The 19,832-nt window shown below is 38.3% G+C and overlaps 1 long non-coding RNA gene and 1 pseudogene across 1 annotated transcript; one reads left to right on the top strand and one right to left on the bottom strand.

Moving 5' to 3' along the window:
- Positions 1-950: 950 nt before the first annotated feature.
- Positions 951-19,075, top strand: LOC118728453. The gene is made up of 3 exons (XR_004990903.2): positions 951-1,162; positions 14,396-14,398; positions 19,063-19,075. It is a non-coding gene; the product is annotated as an uncharacterized LOC118728453 (long non-coding RNA).
- Positions 7,569-7,903, bottom strand: LOC118728443 (annotated as a pseudogene).
- Positions 19,076-19,832: the final 757 nt, after the last annotated feature.

Raw genomic sequence — 19,832 nt, 5'->3', positions numbered from 1 at the left:
TTCTGAAGCATTAAATCAAAGAATTACAGGTTTGATTCCAACATTTTAGAGTGCCTTTAGTAGTTAGTTACAAATCAGTCACCTTCCTCTTCCCCTTGTAATCAATCTAGTCTATGTGACAGGAGAGAAGTAGTGTTAGGACATGGCCTAGAATGGTAAAAACAAGCCAAAGAATTGAAACGCTAAATTTCATTGTTAACAGCAATTCTGAGCAAAGAGGAATGATTAAAGAAGAAAAGGATGTGATCCAATAGAGAAGACACTTTGGAAGAGAAAGGAAATATTCAATTCATTGCAAAATTGGAAAGAGAAGAAATGGAAAAAGAAGGGGAGAAAATCTTATACCCTAAAGTTAAGCTAAATTCTAAGAGACATTTGATAGTGGGTTCTAAACTTGAAAAAAAAAATAACAATGGAAGAAGAGAAAAAAAGAGAGAAAAAACAAACTGAGCAAAGGTATCCACTCCTAGGCAGGGATCTGTGAGAAAGGTGGGAGATTCTATCTGTGAAGTGGGGCTGTGGCAAGAATGAGAGTCTGAGACAATAACTCGTGTGTTTTTAAACGTTGCGAACAATGAAGTTAACTTGGAGAAAAAAAGATTCCTTGTTAAATATACAAATAGCTTTCAATTCACCAGAATAACATTGAAATATATCAAGAAGAAATAAATGTAAATTATGCTTTCTAGATCAAGATAATTTTGGTTGACAAAATTACCATTTCTAGCACATCATTTACAGAAGTAGGAGAATATTCAGTTAAATGTAAACATTTTTATTAATAAAAGACAGATGTGATAACAGTGAAATAAGCAAATTTATTATACTGTATTTGGAAAAACATAAATGAAATGTCTTCCCTGATACGGCTAGCCTCCACTTAGTGTTTGCAAGGAAAGATTCCTTCAAGATGAAGCTAAATGAGGTTTGGTCTAAGACAGCACTTATCAACCTGTGGATCTTGATCCCTTTGGGCTTTGAACAACCCTTTCACAGAGGTTGCCTAAAACCATCAGAAAACACAGATATTTACATTACAATTCATAACAGTAGCAAAATTACAGTTATGAAGTAGCAACAAAAATAATTTTATGGTTGGGGCTCACCACAACATGAGGAACTGTATTAAAAGGTTGAGCCATTGGGAAGGTTGAGACCACTGGTCTAAGAGATAGGGAGGAAACAAAAATTAAATCAGTTTTCTCCTTTCTCTATGTAAAAGTCTATATAACTATTAATAAGGCTGGAACATTTCATTTTTACTTGACAGATTCTTCTATTCTCTTTATAGAAAAGAACTCGATGAATTCAATAGCCTTCTCAACAGATTCTAAATCATGACTACGTAGATTATCTTCCAGTAGCTGTGAGGAACACAGCATTTCCTAGAATATGGGAGGAGGGGGATTTTGAAGCAGACTAAAGGCAGTTTTCCCCAGCTCTCATGTAAGTTTTTAAGAGCCAGTTGGTCTGGTAAAAGTTGAGTTTGTTTATAGGAAAAATAAACACTGACACAATCAACAAGCTCCTTCTTTGGGAGGCTGCAGAGAAAATTGTTCTACAGATTAAGACAGTTCAGAAAACTTAAATTGGAATACAAGAGAACCCCTTTGGCATCCAGGTTTACCCCCAGAATTGTATTAATAAAATGATAAATCTCTGTTGGAGGAATTGAAAAATGTATACTCTAGAGGTAAAAAAATAAATAAAATTGATCTTTTATATAAATATCTTACACACATGATATTTTTAAAATAAGTTAAATGGGCCAGGAGACTTAGTGAATTGGGTTAAATGGCTCAATCACACTGACTAGATTGCTTGTTCTCTGACTTAACTGTGATGACATCTATATAAAGTCGTTTCACACAAATATTTAATTTAAAGTACTTTAATTAAAATAAAACAGCTAACCATTTTCCACATGTCCTGTAATTATGGCTGCCAAATAAAATTTCAGGGCATTAGCTACATTTGAATTTCAGATAAACAACTTTTTTTTTTTTTCAGATAAGAATGTCTGAAATATCACTTATGACATACTTAACCTAAAAAACCCCAGTTATTGTTTATTCAAAATATAACTGCTCATTCTAGTTTTTTTTATTTACTAAATTAAAAAATTTACTTATAACACAAAGAAAATAAAGTTCACAGACCACCTAGCTTTTTGTCAGCTGAATTCCTAGGGGGAACTTTAAGGTCAGGCTGCTCCTTAAGTTTCACACAGGAACTGAAACTGCAGCTCCCTAAAGTATGCTAAAAGAACATCTAACATGCAAGCTCTATTATAGTTTTGAGAGAAAAAATAAGGTTAAAGTAACAAGCTGGGTTTAACATTTACTAAAATTAATATAGGTTGCTTTATATAGTTTTTTTGTTTTGTTTTGTTAGTATTCTTATTTTGGTCTATTATTTGGTTAGTCAGAGTAGCATAAAGTTTTTATTTCATGTTACATATATACATGCTGATAGAATTTTTAGTTTGTTTGGCATATGGTTAAAATAAATAAATAATAGAAACCATAAAATTATTTCATGCTTGACTTCATTTCTGAAAGTTTCGGAGTAGGCTGTGGTTGTGCACCTATGAGGCTGTAATGTATAAAAAAGGTTTTTATTCCAGGCACCTGGGTGCAGGTGGGCAAGGTCCAGAAGGACATCAGCGAATACAGCAGGGAGGGGGGGGAAGGTTTTTATTAATTTTTTGCTGGCTGCAAGCCATACCTGCTGACGTAAGGGTCCGCTCCATCCTTGGTTCCTTCCAGTGTCAGATGGCTAGTGATTATCTTGGCTATGTGGTGCTCCAGGTTGCAAGCTTTCTGCAAGATACCTGCCAAGCTCAATAAGTTTTTCTTTGCCCTGTTTTATTCTCTTTAACCCTTTCATTCCTGTCTTAAAGGGTATATATAATGGAAAATAAGGTGAATGGGTCTGCCATATCTCTTTGTCTACTTCTTATGTGGGAGGGGCTATTGTGGCTGCCTCTGGAGTAAATTCAGATTATTTCCTGGGATACAGGCCTGTAAGGTCCCTTTACTTTGGTAAGGCTTTTTGGGGTGCGAGTGGACTTGCAGTAGATGACTGTCATTTGGGACAACTGGGCTTTATGAGAGGATGTCTGTACCATTGTGCTCAGGCAAGAAGAGTGGATAAGGAGTTATTTAGTAAGATGCAGTGTAGAAGTGAGGTGGATAATGGTTGTGAACCTAATTTGTCAACCCCCATTGAATTTGGAGAAGGCAGAATAAGTGGCTTCAGTGTCAATTAAGGAGATCAGCTTACCTGCCACCAAAATAATTACCTGAGGTTTTGTTCTGGTGATGTAAGTCTGTGGGGCCCTGTAAGGGCCTGGGCATCTTCAGTCTTCGATGGCCAGTCCCAGGAGGTCTGGGGGCTCCAAACCAGATCCAGAGGGTGGTCTTGCTGAGTTCTAACCTGGAAGGGCCTTACTATAGTCTGGTCTCCAGTGGCCTTCCCTCCCGCACATTGGGCAGGACCCAGGCCAGGTCTCGGGTTTGGGAAGGGCTTTGTCAGGGGTCCCCTCTTGTTGTATTTGAAGCATGGGCCCAGAGGAGGCTTAGGCTCTGCTTTACTCTTGGTTAGAGGACCAGCATTTCATTTGGGGTTCATGAGAGGGTGGCTAGGAGCTGTTCTTGTCAGGAGAGTGGGTGAGGGAATCTGGTTTCCCTAGAGGACTTGTCCTAATCAGCCCTGGATTACGGGGGGAAGAGGGAGGAGCGACCGTACAGTAACAGCCCAGAGCCTGGCTCTAAACCCAAAATGACAGGACAGTCTGGAGTGAAAACAGACTAAAGCCACTTACAAATCTATGCCTGGTGTTGGTGTAGAAAGAGACAAGGCAAGAAGAGAGGTTTGCTATCCAGTCATGAGCGGGCAAGACCCAGACCGGTCCAGAATAAGGCTAGGGGGGCCCAAGTGTTGTGAGTTCAGCAGAAATTCAGCCATGTGGGAGCATGGCTGGGGGATTCCCCAGACACAAGGGGAGCTCAGGAGCCAGGCGATCACGGTTTCTCTGAGTGCCAAGTGCGGTTGCTGGAACCTTGCAATGGCTCTTAGCAGACCCCTCACTAGACCTTCCTGAGTTTCAGCACCAAATGAAAGGTTTGGAGTGGGCCGGGATCACACACCTATGACATAAGGCTGGAATGTATCAAAAAGGTTTTTATTCCAGGCACCTGGGTGCAGATGGGCTGATAACATTGAAGGGCATCAGCGAAGAGATTAGGGAGAGATAGATTTTTATTAATTTTTGCTGGCTGCAAGCCGTTCCTGCTGACATGAGGATCCCTCCTTGGTCCCTTCTAGTGTCAGATGACTAGTGGTTATCTGTGCTATGTGGTGCTCCAGGTTGCAAGCTTTCTGCAAGATACCTGCCAAGCTCAATAAGTTTTTCTCTTCCCTGTTTTATTCTCTATAACCCTTTCAATTTTAAGTCAGTTATGAATATTAAACACTATCTAAACTTAAATGCAAAGTGTTTTTATTTGATGGAATTATGCCTTATATATTAAAAGGGTCATATTGGGTAACTAAAAAGAGAAGTCATCTGTCACCAGAATCATTCCAAAATGTATATGATCATTATGATTCTGCTATCCATCCTTTTCTCTTATTCATTTGCATTTTCTTAATCAAGTCTTTAATTATCTCTTATGTGTAACCTTCAAATATGTATTTTCTTTCTAAATGCTCTCCTAAGTTACAATCTCATTTTTCCAGTTGTCCACATAATATATCTCAGTTTATCAGCCTCAAAATCTTGAAGAAACTTTGACAGATCAACCTTCACAAAATTAACAAGTTTATTCACTAATTTTTTCCTTATAGAGAAACTTCAATAATTTCTGTATATGTAAATTTCTCTTTGGATTTCTTTTGTTTGGGGTTCTCTGCACTTCCTGGGCTTGTAAATATATTTATTTTGCCAGGTGGGAGAAGTTTTCTGTCATTATTTCTTCAAATAGGTTTTCAGTATCTTGCTCTCTATCTTTTTCTGTCACCCCCATATTTTGAATGTTGGCACACTTGAAGTTGTCCCAGAAGCTCCTTACACTATCTTCATATTTTTGCATTATTTTTTCTTTTTGCTTTTCTGATTGTTTTTTTTTTTGTTTGTTTGTTTGTGTTTTTTTTTTGTTTTTGTTTTTGTTTGGTTTTTTTTTTTTTTTTGCTTCTTTGTATTTCAAATCTTTGACCTGATTCCTGCAATCCTCTAGGCTGCTGTTGTATCTCTGTATATTATTTTTTATTTCAGTCCCTGTATGCTTAATTTCTAGTTCGCACTTTTTCATATCCTTAAGGGTCTCACTACATTTATTGGCCTTTTCTAGAAAATTTTTGAAAAACCTTATAACCATGGTTTTGAACTCTATTTCCAGTCGTTTGTCTTCCTCCATTTCTTTTGTTTGTGATCTGTTTCTTTGTCTCTGCATTTTGGCTGCTTCTCTGTGCTGATAGAGTGGCTTTGTGTGCTAGGTGTCCTATAGGGCTCAGTGGCTCAATCTCCCCAGTTACCTGAGGTGGACACTCTTGGTTCACTCCTTTGTGGGATATGTGCACAATCTTGTTGTAGTTCAGCCTTGATTTTTGCTGGTATCACTGAGGAATTGATCTCCAGGCCAATTGGCTGTGAGGATCAGCTGCGGCTACACTGGGAGAAACTCTGTGCTGGAGACACCCTTATGATACCAGACTTGCAAAAGTTTCTGTGCTCAGCTTGGATGGGGCAGAGTCTCAGGACTGAGCAGACAGCATTGATTTCCCATCAGCCCTGCCCTATGATGCTCCTGGGTCTCAGTGTCCCACAGTAATCACAAGTGCCTCTGAGAGAAAGCCGCCCTCAATTTTTGCCTATTTCCAGACAGTCCAGTTTCTCCCTGAATGAGTCTGAGTCCTCAGAGTCTCACTCAGAACGAGTTCACCACAGTCAGGTGCTTTTGTCTCCCTCCAGTTTGAGAAAGCCAGCCGTGTACTCAGTTGCCAGTCCTCTCTACGTGTGGGTCTCCATATCTCCCTTTTCTGCAGGTCCTCTGAGTCTCAGTGTGCTTTTCTTTTTTCTTCTAGTTGTAGAATTTCCACTCAGCCAGCTTTCCTGTGGTTCTGGATGATGTTTGTTTTGTCTTTTAGTTGTAGTTTTGAAATTGTTGTGCGAGGTAGCAGTTTAGGTGTTAACCTATGCCGCCATCTTGGTTTCTCTCCAACAAAAATAATTTTATGATTGGGGGTTCACCACAACATGAGGAACTGTATTAAAGGGTTACAGCATTGGGAAGGTTGAGGACCACTACACTAGAGCCATTTAGCCCAAGATTCCTCAACCAGGCCTCCCTGCCTGAAGCTCCTTGCCCTAGCTTTCTCACTCTAGTTGCCTTGCTTGAGCAGTTTTATTCACAAGATGTTCCATACCTGAACTGTTTCATGGCCATCCTGTTTCACAGCTTTGCTATTCCAGAGCCATGCTATTCCACAGCTGAGCTGTTTCAAAATTGGGCTGTTTTTACTGAACTCCAAATTAGAGATTTCTATTGGTATGAAATTGGCAGTAATAACCTTCAGTTGACACATCTCATTATTGTGTGAATTTATATTTCCCTGATGATTGGTAATGTTGAGCATTTTTTCATATAATCTACCTTTACATATCTTCTTTGGAGAAATGCCCAGTTAGTTCCATTTTCCATTCTTTAAATAGCTTAATTGTTTTCAAGCTATTGATATGTATGTGTCTCATATATTTTGGATATAAACCCTTTGTCAGATGTATAGTTTGCAAATATTTTATTTTGTGCATTGGCTCTTTGTTATTGTTTTTCCCTTTTTTGTGCAAAAGCATTTTAGTTTTATACAGTCACTATTTTGTATTTTTAGTTTTGTTGTTATGCTCTTGGTGTCAGATCCAAGAAATTATTGCCAAAGCAAATGTCCAGAATTTTTTTTTCTCATTTTCTTTTTAGAGTTTTATGGTTTAGTTCCAATGTTTAAATCTTTAAGCAATTTTTGTTGATTTTTGTGTATGGTATGAGATGATGGTCAAATTTGATTTGTCTACCATCTGGCTATTCAGGTTTTCCAAAAACTATTATTGAAGAGACTATCCTTTCCACATAATGTATTCTTGGCACTCTTGTCAAATGTCATTGACTATGTTTAATTCTAGACTCTTTATTCTGGAACATGAGGGTATGTTTCTGTTTTTATACAGCACCAGCTTTTTTTTTTCTTCCTTAAAGTTGCTTGGCTCTTTGGGGTCTTTATAGCTCCATATATATTTTAGGATGATTTTTATACTTATAAAAAATGTTATTGATATTTTAATAGAAATTGCATTGAATCTTTAGTTCACTTTAGGTAGTATGAACATTTTAACAAAATTAATTTTTTAATAAATAAACAGACTATCTTTCCACTTATATTTTCTATTAGTGTTTCATTTTTATTTATGTATTTTTAGAAAAAAACAACAACCCAGGATTTTATTGTTCTCATATCAAAGGGCTAGTCTTTACAGAATGGTGGAGTAAGTTTTCACAGCAGGGAGTTAGCCCCTACTTGCCATAGATGAGAAGGTTCTGCAGGACCACAATGGTCAAATCCCTACTCAGGAACAACTTGGAGATGTGGTTGTTCTTGTTGACTGACTTGGACTTTTTCTTGTACTTGACACTCTTGGGGACCTCAGTCCATAGCTCCTTCATGTTCTCCATGTTGCAGTGCCTGTCAAAAGCCTTCACATGGCCTCTTGTTACCACAGTTGATGAGTACCAGGGAGTTGTTCTTACTGATTATGTAAGCATGGAGAGTGGGCTGTGTTGAACTCTTCCTCCTCCCACTTCTGCAGCTCCTCCATAGTCATCTCACTCTTGGGCTTAAGAAGGCTCATGGTTTCCTCTCAGAACACTCCTGTCCTCCAAATCAGCCTCTAAAGAGAAATAGTGAGAAAGACAGGACTTCCACTTCCTACAACCCACTTCTGTAGGTGTCTGCACAAACTCATCCACTCATCCATTGGTGTGGGTGTGACCTGTTTGCCCAAGCTAGCCGCCATTTCTAGGGTAAAATGCTTGCTTAGTACAAGGTCATTCAAAACCATATGGATTAGATATTCAGGACAATGGAGGGGAAAAGAAAGTGATTTGATTTAAACCATTTTGTTGTAGAATGGCAAAGGTGGCAGCAAGGAAAGGACACACCAGTTCTAAATACCTGCTTACTCTCTTTTTGGGCTCATTGGTGTTTACTTTATTTATTTGAATTTTCCCCTTTTTCTTCTTTAAAAAAAATATTTTATTGATTTTTTTAAAAAAGAAAAAGAGAGAGAGATAAAAGCTAGAATCATCTATGAGAGAGAAACATTGATCAGCTGCCTCCCGCACACACCCTACTGTGGATGTTCCCACAACTAAGGTACATGCCCTTGACTGGAATCAAACCTGGGACCCTTCACTCCATAGGCTGATACTCTATTCACTGAGCCAAACCAATTAGGGCTCGCTTTCTTTCTTTTTTTTTTTTTTATTGATTCTCATTGGTGTTTTAAAATAGTGTCTAAGTCTTTAATCTTCTTGAATAAGTTTATTTCTAAGAGTTTTATTCTTTTTGCTGCTATTGAAATGGAATTTTTCCTGATTATCACTTTAGATAATTTCTTATTAGTGCATAAAAATACAATTGATTTTCATTCGCTGATTTTATGTTCGCAACTTTATTGAAATTTTAAACAATATATTTTTATTGATTTCAGAGAAGAGAATGAGAAAGAGACAGAAATATCAATGATGAAAGAATCGTTGCTTGGCTGCCTCCTGCACATGCCCTATGGAGATCAAGCCTGAAACTGCCTGGATGTGGCCTTGACCAGAATAGAACCCAGGACACTTCAGTCTGCAGGCCAAGCGCTCTATCCACTAGCCAAACCAGCAAGGCCACTTATTGAAACTTTTTAATCTAAGATAATTTGGGTGGATTCTTTAGGGTTTTCTACATATAAGATTACTAAAGGCCCAGTACATGAAATTTGTGCATGGGGGTGTGTGTTCCTCAGCCTAGCCTGCATTATCTTCAATCTGGGACATAACTCCCACAGTACAAGGCTGCTGGCTCCCAACCACTTGCCTGCCTGCCTGCCTCATTACCCCTAACTGCTTCTGCCTGCCAGGCTGATCACCCCCTAACCACTACCCTGATCGATGCCAAACAGCTCCCCTGCTGGCCTGATTGCCCTAACTGCCCTCCTCTGCTGGCCTGATCACCCATTACTGCCCTCCCTTGCAGGTCTGGTCACCCCCAACTGCCCTTCCTTGCTAGCCAGGTCACTCTTAACTGCCCTCCCCTGCCAGCCCAATTGTCCCTAATTGCCTTCCATTGCCAGCCTGGTCACGCCCAACTGCCCTCCCTTGCAGGCCTGTTCCCCTGCAACTGCCCTCTTCTGCAGGCCTGGTCCCCGTTGTCCTCCCCGAGCTGCCCTCCCTTGCAGGTCTGGTCCCTCCTAACTGCCCTCCCCTGCTGGCCATCTTGTGACAGCCATCTTATGTCCACATGGGGGCAGTTATCTTTGACCATGTGGGGTCAGCCATCTTGTGTGTTGGAATGATGGTTAATTTGCATATTATTTCTTTATTATATAGGAGGAGGATGCAAAAATACAATTGAACAATAATATAATTAAAATGTAGTAATAGTATTAATATTAATGTTGCAATTTATGGTTATATATTATACACAAGATAGATAAAAAGCTAGAATACATTATCTTTTTAGATCATTGCCATTATTTTGTGGAACAGAAACCTGTATCATCCATAGTTTTGAGATGAGTAAACTAATAATTAAGCAGGGTGTGACAAAGATGTACTATGTATTATACTTTGGTTGCGGGCACATCCCCAGTAGGAGGTCTGCAAGAGGCAGCTGATTGATGATTCTCTCTCATCGATGTTTCTAACTCTCTATCCCTCTCCTTTCCTCTCTGTAAAAAATCAATAAAATATATTTTTAAAAAAAGTCAATTAGCTTGTTCTCCACATGCAGTTTGTACTGAGGGTTCCTGTGGAGAAACAGTCATAGGTGGGGAGGTGTCTAGCAGAGCCCCTAAGCCTCCAGACTTGGCAGTCTTTTATGACATTTCTTGACAAGGGTTTCTACACTTTTTATTTATTTACTTTTTGAATCCTGGGCATTTCTTTCTCCAATGGCCTTCCCCTTTGCAGTAGGTTTATTACTTGCTCCCTTTTCCTTCATGTCTTACCGATACTTCTTTTTAAGAAAATTGGAGCATGCTTTAATTTCCTTATTTCCTGAACAGGGTAAACTTTAAAGGCTATATGCACCAGCTGGGAGGGATTCATTCCTAATGTCACATGTAAACATTGGAGCTTCCTTCTGATAACTAGGGCACTTTGCCCAATAAAATTCATATTTACCATCTGGACATTTTCTGTGTCTGTAAATCAGCATCAGTGTACTTTCAATAGGCCTAATGAATCCTTTCTAAAAATTCAGAAAGTACTTTGTTTGGTTTCTTTTGAACAGCCCATATCATATTCAGGCTCTTTTGTTTAGACACCCCTTGCTTAAGCCCTTCCAATATGCACCTTCTGAGATCTTCTAAGGAGTCCAGGTCCACACTATTTGGATCTCTGCTGGGCTCCTGCTGGGTTGGGAATCTAATGGGATTTTCTTGATAGAGGCAATGAACCTCCTCATTAGCCTTATTTATAACTAGCAACTTTTCATCTGCTATTATTAGGATGTTAAGAAAAGCCTATACATCTGCCTATTTTAAGTGGTGAGTGGAAAAAATGGAAGTGTTCTTATCTGCCATTTTCTGAGAATTCCTCTGAGAATATGAGGAGTTGGAATTCTTCCAATTTAGTAAATCTGAAGTAGAAAATAGAGTATAAGCCAAGTTAGTGTGGCTCAGTAGATGAGCATCAACCCATGAACCAAGATTCCACTGGTTAGATTCCTAATCAGGGCAAATGCCCAGGCTGTGTTGGCTCCATCCCCAGGGGGGAGGAGGGGCATGCAGGAGGTAGCTGATGTTTCTATCTCTCTATCTTTCCTTCCTCTCTCTTTAAAATAAAGAAAAATATATTTTTCAAAAAAGAAAAGAAAATAGAGTATAGGCCCAATAGTATACTGGTCTTCCTGGTTTACTCTACCTATAGGGTACTGCCTCAAAGGCAATTGTCTTTCTCCAAATAGGGCTGCTCCCTGGGCAGTTTTGGTGTTCTACTGAGTCTTTGAAGGTGATACATGCTTTCACCAAAGCAGGATGGGGCTATTGCTCCTCTGGGCCTTATCTCAGGTGGTGGGTGAAATTATCCTGTTGCTTATCCTAGATCCCCTGGATTCAGGGCATTAAAAAAATTTATTTCCTCATTTGCCTTTTCTTCCTGTGTCTTACTATCAGGGAGGAGTTTTGAAGACAATTTCCTTCTCTGTGTCATTAAGTTGTTCTTTTTGTTTGCTGACTCCTTACTGTGCAAAAACATAAATACCTGGTCAAAGGAATTTTATTCCATTTCCCTAACCCTTTGCAAAGCAGTTCCTACTGTACAATGGTGTAATATCAACATCAATGGTTAGGGGAAAGCATTTAGGAGCCATTTCTCCCCATAATCTAAAGTATACTTAGGCCAAGCAGTGTTAAAATGGAAAACAAATTTCTTCTTAATCATTAGATAATAGGTGGGCATGGACCAATCTGCTAAAACTCAGCTCAGTAAGCTCCCTTCAGGGATTGAAACAGAACAACTCCTGATGGCATGAAAATACAAGCCCAAAGTCATAGCTACAGTAAGACCCCAGATAAAGTGGAAACATATAAATAAATCTTGGATCCATAATTCCATTATTCCAAATTAGTGTTCACAAGCAAATCTCAACATATTTTCTACTGCCAGTCGATATCACAAGCAGCCCTAACTGGACCCAAATGCTGTGAAGCTCAAATGGCACAAAGCCCATGCAGCAAGAATAGGCTGACAACCAGTACCACAAATGACTCTAACTAGACCCAAGTGGCACAAAGCCTAAGAAGTGCCAAGCCAAGTTGCAGGAAGAGGATCTCTGTTGCACACCCTAGTTCAACTTACACAGTGTTAGAGTTCATTTTCTCCCACAAATTCCATTTGTTTTCATTAGCCAAGCATTTTAGGAGGCTGATGCCTTGAGAAAGAATGCAGGGAAATTATCCAAGAAAAGCTCTCAACAGCTGCTGGGAAATCCCCACAGCCCCACTCCCCTGAGAGTCAGCCTTGCATAGACAGCTGGGACCCCAGCCTGAGTTCTCCAGGACTTACCAAGCCCCACGCTGTCCCAGCAGAGTCACCAAAAGCTGTAATTGAACAACAATAGAATAAAACAGAGGTTTGGCTGCCTGTCACAAGGAAAGCCAAACTCATGTGGCAGGTGCTGGTGCAAAAAGAAAGGAGCCACTGGACCTAGGAGAGCAGCAGACCCCTATCTCAGACACCAACCCCCCCTCTCTCTCTCTCTCTCTCTCTCTCTCTCTCTCTCTCTCTCTCTCTCTCTCTCTCTCTCCATCTCTCTCTCTCTCTCAAAAACCATCTCATCTCCCTACTCAAACCTGTCATTTTTGTAGGAGTGAGGATTGAAGGGTTTTAGTTATATCCAATTATTCGCTAGCTTTTGGCACATTGTGGTCTCTATCCATTCATGTTCCTAGCTGTAGTAGCACACAGTATCAGCACCTCCCACTGCTGCCGTCTTGGCCAATGGGGAGACTCCTTGGTGCTCCAACTGACTGTGTATGGTAACATTAATGCAGATGAATGACTATGTTGTAAATGTCTCAAGAGAACATAAAGAAACTGAGACTTTATAAACTACTAGCCAAAAATAGTTTTATCTGTCAATGCTTTACAGATTTTTATGGTGACACTAATTCTTTGTAAATCTCAAAATGAATCCTATTTTGATAGTTGATACCTATTTAGAACCAAAGGAACTAAAATTCTTAGTTGAGATAAAGGCGAACATGTCAATTGTGATACAGCCCAGCTGTAGAACATCATGACTGTGAGATAGTCCAATAGTGATATAGTTCAATTATGATACAGCATGGCTATGGAGCAACATGGCTGTGAGGCAGCTCTGGGGTAAGGTGGCCCAAGACCAAGGCATTCCTGGGTCAAGGAAGCACTTGGAATAAATGGCTCTAGTGGTGTAGCTCATCCCTAGTGTTTCACCACTCTGCACTAGCAAGACAGCTCCACTGAAAAAGCTTTATTCCAGACTGGTGAGATAGCTTCAGTATGACATCTCCAGCCAGGGAAGTGCAGTCCTCAGCAGAAACAGAATGTGTGTTCCATGTGATAGAGAAGAGTTGATTTATAGAGAGAAGTCCCCACTCTTGGTCCTTGTTTGGTTTATTCTCATGCAAATGGGGATTCCAAATCCTCATAGTTTGGTCCAAAAAGCACTGTCCTGATTGATAAGAATGGAACTGCTCTGATTGGTAGGTGAAGATGTTAATTAGTATATAACCGCTCAGGGAATGTTTAGTCCTATTGGTTGAAATACAATTTTAAGAACTCCTTTCTCAGTGTGGTTCGAATAGCAGGAACACAAAAAAGGCAGGCAGTTCAGTGCAGGCTTCTCCCTGAAGTGCAGTTGCATAAGAGGTCCCTGTGCAGCAACAGTTTCTAGTCTCTGCTTTTAAATGTGAGCCCAGTTAGCCACCTGGAGCTCTTGTTCTCAGGATTGACAATTCTCTAGATGATATATTTTATTATTTTCTCTGAGATGTACCGCTTTATTCAACCAATAACCCTTATGAAGCCCATTACCTCTTACAGAACCTCTCAGTTTTTGATAGCTTTATTTAGAAATAACCAACTATAAGGTACAAAGAACAAGGAAGCTCCCTCATCAAAGCAATGATGAGGGATACCTGCACAAACAGTGGTGAATATACAAAATGCAACACATGTTATATTTATAAAATAGTATCACAAAAAGAAAACTCTTTTCACTTTAGTTATACACACAGGAAGTCGAGCAAATTATGAGTGTTAGTGAGGTGAGAAAAGCTCTCTTGATACTAATGTAATATTGTGATTTGTTAAATAGTGTATGTTTAGTTATAAAACTTATGATGATGACAGGGAGAATATTGCTTTCCACTAAGATTTATTTTCTCATTTCTAATATTTTAAAAACGTGTTCTCTTTTTCCTGGAACTTTCCTTGGTATATTTTCCTGTAATATGGGCCAGCTGAGTTATCTGAAGTGTCCTTCCTCTAAGTGGAAAAACAGTGGTTACAGTTTCCACATTGAATTCTGGCCTAGGCAAGGTGCGAGGGGAAGTCCATTCACAAGTATTTACTGATGAATCTCTGTGCTCCAGCATGTTCATAGACATTAATCACTCTAACAAGATTCCTGAGTTAACCAAATAAACCAAGGTTATATTCAGGAGCACAGACTTGATTGAGACTAGATATTCCTAAATTTTATCACTCCAGGAGTGGATTAACTTTGAACCAAATTACAAATTGACAATCATTGGCAAAGTGAGGTCAGTAATAAAAAATTCTCAATAATGTATCAGAAACATTAAGATGTGTTTCCACATGTAAAAATTAGTGTAGAAGCAAAGGTTGAGGATATTGTAGGACATTTTTAATCCTTAATACTTTTGATTAGATGTTTAAATACAATTAAAATCCTAAAAATTACTTAATGATTTATTTTTAATTATTTTATAGAACATAATTTTAATTATAAGTTTGAAACTTATTAAATACAAATAAATAGCATTTTGCTGTGTATAAAAATGTACAGTTCTCTTCTGAAACAAAACAAAAAAATTACTATAATTCTTTTTCACAATATTTTTTTCTGTGCTGAAGGTTGGTCCTGGCCAAAATGACTGCTCAAAGGTGAGAAAAGATATTGGTGAAGTACAAGAAGGCAAGTAAACAAGTGTGTTATGTTTCTACTGTTTAGAAACACCTGCAAATATTCAAAAATACGCTGGTCCTAGCTTTTCTTCTTTCTGAATTAATAATGCATGTGATCTGATTAAGCAAATACCCAGTTGGAGAATATCCTATATTTCTTGATGAAACACAGAGGAATAAGATACACAATTTATTTTTCTGTGACTAATGGAAAAATCTAACCATTCACTTCATTTGATGGCCTACCTGCATTTAAACAGCTACAGATGTCTTCCAGGTAAAAATACTTAATATTTCTCTTGAGAAAAAAAATTAACTGTTAAAACAGGCTGAGGAAAAATGGAGTTCTGTCTTCATTTTTCTCTTTTAATCTTGCTCTTCCATTTAAGCAGAATGAAAATTCAGATCTTTGCCTTGAGCGAATTGAAATTACAAGCCTTGGATTCTGTGAGGAGGTATGGGACTTGGTTGGAAAGCTTGTAAGGAGAATATTTTAAGGAAAAAAAAAAGTGTGTGGAAGACTGCTTGCCCCATTTGTCAGAATTCCAATTTAAGGGATTTCTGGGGAGTGCTGAAGGCGGCATCCCTAATTATCCCTTGACCTTTCTAAACAAGTGTGTGCATGGGCATACCCCCAGATGTTCACAGGAATCCATATACTTGATCCTTGGATGCCCTTGCCTAGAGGACTATGTAAACACATGAGTCCTCCCAAGATTACTCACCCTACTGATTGTATCTAAAGATAAGAATTCTAATAAAAGCCTAACGAGCAGTCAATAGAGGCTGTCTGGCTGCTATAGCTTCTTAGCCTCTCTTAGTGAAACTGTGTCGGAGTAATCTGTTCATCTGTCCTTCAGGGACTGCTGGTGGCCTGGCAGGATTCTAGAACCTGTTTAATTGCAGAGGTTAGCTATCCCGTGGCAACTCTAAAATCATTCATACCCACTCTTCAAGAGCAGAGTAGGGATAAAGTGGTTTCCAAGTTCCTGTCACACGTTGCTTTTGTGGGTTCCTTTGCCTCTGTGTTCCTTATTCAGCACAACCTTGATGGATTAGTTAATACTGCAAAGTTAACACGGCCTAGACAGCTCAATGGTAGAAAAAATAAAGACCCAGCACGGCTGTGGCTTTTCTCCTGCCTTACCAAGAAGGAAAATGGTAAGGGAAAGAATTTTCTGATGTAGGTTTCAGGCAATTAATCAGAGGGAATTTTCTTTTGCCAAGATGATTTGTTTTTCCAAAATAAAAATTGAGTTCTACAAAGTAGAAATATCTACTAAATAGGAATATAAAAAGAAACCTGATGTATAAGTAATAAGAAACAGAACTGATAGTATAGCTGGATAGATAGATAGATAGATAGATATAGATAGAGAGATAGATGAAAGATATTAAGAGATTTTTATAAGGAATTGGCTTACACAATTATGGAGTCTGGCAGGTTTCAAAATCTGTAGTGTGAGTTAGCAAATTAGGTAGCCTGGAAAGCTGATGGTGTTTCATACAAAAGTGCAGAATGCTAGAGAACCCAGGAATAAACGTTGTCCTAGTTTGAGACTTAATAAGGACAGCACCAGCTTTTTTGTTCTATTCAGGCCTTTAATTGGCTGAATAAGATCCATTACATATTACGTAAGGCAATCAGACTATCAATATAAATATAAATCTTGTTTACAATATATCGTGCTCTTGCTCAAATAAATATATAGAATGTTTAGATACTTTCTTTGTTCTTCTTTAATTTGATGTAAAATCAAATCACATTTATTTAACTTGATATTTTATTTTTAACTAGAGGCCTGATGCACAAAATTTGTGCAAGATCAGGCCTTCCTTCCCCCTGCTGCTGGCACTTGCTTCCCTCTGGCACCTGGAACCCAGACTTCCCTCACATCCCTGGTTTTATTGGAAGGATGTCCAGCCTTATTAGCATATAATACTTTTATTATTATAGATACATTTATAGAGATGAAATTGGCTACTAAAATTATTTAGAATTCAAGTATATAATTTTATAGTATATCATCTGTATATTGCATTGTGTGCCCACCACCCAAAGGAAAGTATTTTTCCATCACCATATATTTGATTCCCTTTACACTTTGCTACCTCTTACCCCTTTCCCTCTGGTAATCATCATACTGTTGTTTGTGCCTATGAATTTTGTTTGTTTATTTGTCTTATTTGTTAATTTGTTGCTTTCATATTCCTCATAAGCATGAACTCATATTTTTTTGTTCTTTATTGTTTAAAGAATTATATATGTCTCCTATATTCCCCATTAATGTCTCCCCAGACTCTCTCACTCCACAGCACATGTCTTCACCCCTCCCCCAACTACTGTCTATGTCCATTGGTTATGGTTATATGCATGCATGCAAGTCCTTTGGTTGATATCTTACTCCCAACCCCAAACTCCCTGCCTTCCCTCTGAGATTTGACAGTCTATTCAATACTTCTATGTTTCTGAATCTATTTTTGTTCATCAATTTATGTTGTTCATTATATTCCACAAAAGAATGAGATCATGTGATATTTATCTTTCTCCAATGGCTTATTTCACTTAGCATAATACTCTCCATGAACGTACATGCTGTTACCAATGGTAAGAGTTCTTTCTTTCTTTTTTTTTTTTTTAATATATTTTATTGATTTTTTACAGAGAGGAAGGGAGAGAGATAGAAAGCTAGAAATGTCGATGAGAAAGAAACATCGACCAGCTGCTTCTTGCACACCCCCTACTGGGGATGTGCCTGCAACCAATGTACATGCCCCCTACAGGAATTGAACCTGGGACCTTTCAGTCCCCAGACCGACGCTCTATCACTGAGCCAAACCGGTTTTGGCAAGAGTTCTTTCTATTTTACAGCAGTATAGTATTCTGTTGTGTAGATGTACCACCATTTTTTAATCCACTCATCTGTTGATGGGCATTTAGTAATCTTGTCCTCCCAAGATTGTCCTTTCCAAATCTTACCTACTGTAAATTGTGCTGCTATATAACACAGTGGTGCATAAGTCTTTTTTGGTTGGTGTTTCTGATTACTTAAGATATATTCCTAGAACTGGGATTATTGGGTCAAATGAGAGTTCCATTTTGAGGAAACTCCATACTGTTTTCCACAGTGGCTGCCCCAGTCTGTATTCCCACAAGGCTTCTTTTTTCTCCACATCCTCACCAGTATTTGTCATTTGTTGATTTGTTGATGATAGCTATTCTGAAAGGTGAGAGATGGTATCTTGTTGTCATTTTGATTTGCATCTCTCAGATGTTTAGTGACTTTGACAAAGTTTTCATATGTCTCTTGGCCTTCTGTATCTTCACTTTTGAAAAGTGTCTATTTAGGTCCTTTAACCATTTTTTGATAGGATCATTTATCTTCCTTTTTTTAAGATGTATGAGTTCCCTATGAATTTTGGAGATTAAGCCCAGATATAACATTGGCAAATATGTTCTCCCATGAAGTGGACTTTCTTGTTATTTTTTTTTATTTTTTTTTTGCTGTTCAGAAGCTTTTTATTTTGATGTAGTCCTATTTGTTTATTTTCTCCTTAGTTTCCATTGTTCTAAGAGTTGTATTGGTAAAGATATTTCTATGACATATGTCTGATATTTGCAGCCTACGGATTCTTCCAAGATTTTCATGGTATCCTGTCTTATGTTTAGTCCTTTATCCATTTTGAGTTTATTTTTGTGTATGGTGTAATTTGATGGTCTAGTTTCATCCTTTTTTGCATGTATCTGTCCAAGTGATATGGTTTTTAACTTATTTCATATGACTTATTTTGCTTAGCATTGTAGTGTCAAGATCCAATCATTGCCGCAAATAGTAGTATTTCATCTTTCCTTCTGACTGAGTAGTGTTTCATGTATATTTGTAACACTTCTTCTTTATCCAATCATCTAGAAAAGGATACTTTGGTTCTTTCCATGTGAATAATACTGCAATGAACATAAAGGTGCATGTATCTTTGTAAAAATGTTTTCATTTCTTTGTATAGATACCCAAAGAGGGGTTTCTGGGTCACATGTTAACTCTACTCTTAATTTTTGAGGAAACTCCATACTGTTTTCCACAGTTGCTATACTAATTTACATTCTCACCAGTAGTGAATGAGGGCTTTTTCAGATCAAACCATTTTTGTTCCATGTACCTAGTTATTACCTAAAAGTGTAGAGATTGAGATATGCCATTGATTTATTTCATTTCTTTATAAATACCTCTTTCTGTTCCTCGTTATCATTTTGTGCTAATCAATGCTCAAGAAAATTCTCTAAATACTTAAAAAACACTGTCTTTATACATTATCAATAAACCTACAATATACAAAAACAATAATTTGTGTTTCTTGATATAACCTCTTAATCAAAAGATAAAGTCACCAGATCTTTGGGAAGAAGACAAAGAAAAATCATTCAAGGGTAATATTTTCTGCCAAAACCAGTTTGGCTCAGGGGATAGAGCATCGGCCTGCGGACTGAAAGGTCCCAGGTTTGATTCTGATCAAGGGCATGTACATTGGTTGCAGGCACATGCCCAGTAGGGGGTGTGTAAGAGGCAGCTAGCTGATGTTTCTCTCTCATCAATGTTTCTTTTTTTTTTTTTTTTTTTTTTTTTTTTTTATTTTATTTTATTTATTTATTTTTTTAAATAAGTTTTTATTGTTCATATTATTACAAATGTTCCTTTACCCCCCCCCCCACCATTGCTCTCCTCCACCAGGTTCCCACCCCACCCTCTGCCCTTTCCCCCTCCCCATTGTCCTCATCCATAGGTGCACAGTTTATGTTCAGTCTCTTCCCACATCCCCCTCTCCCCTTTTCCCCAAGAATCGTCAGTTCACTCCCCTTCCATACCTCTGATTCTATTATATTCA

Source organism: Pipistrellus kuhlii, unplaced genomic scaffold (genome assembly GCF_014108245.1).
Source record: "Pipistrellus kuhlii isolate mPipKuh1 unplaced genomic scaffold, mPipKuh1.p scaffold_m20_p_1, whole genome shotgun sequence".
Taxonomy (NCBI): Eukaryota; Metazoa; Chordata; class Mammalia; order Chiroptera; family Vespertilionidae; genus Pipistrellus; species Pipistrellus kuhlii.
The sequence above is the reverse complement of the archived record's forward strand: the minus strand, read 5'-3'. Positions and strand labels throughout refer to the sequence as shown.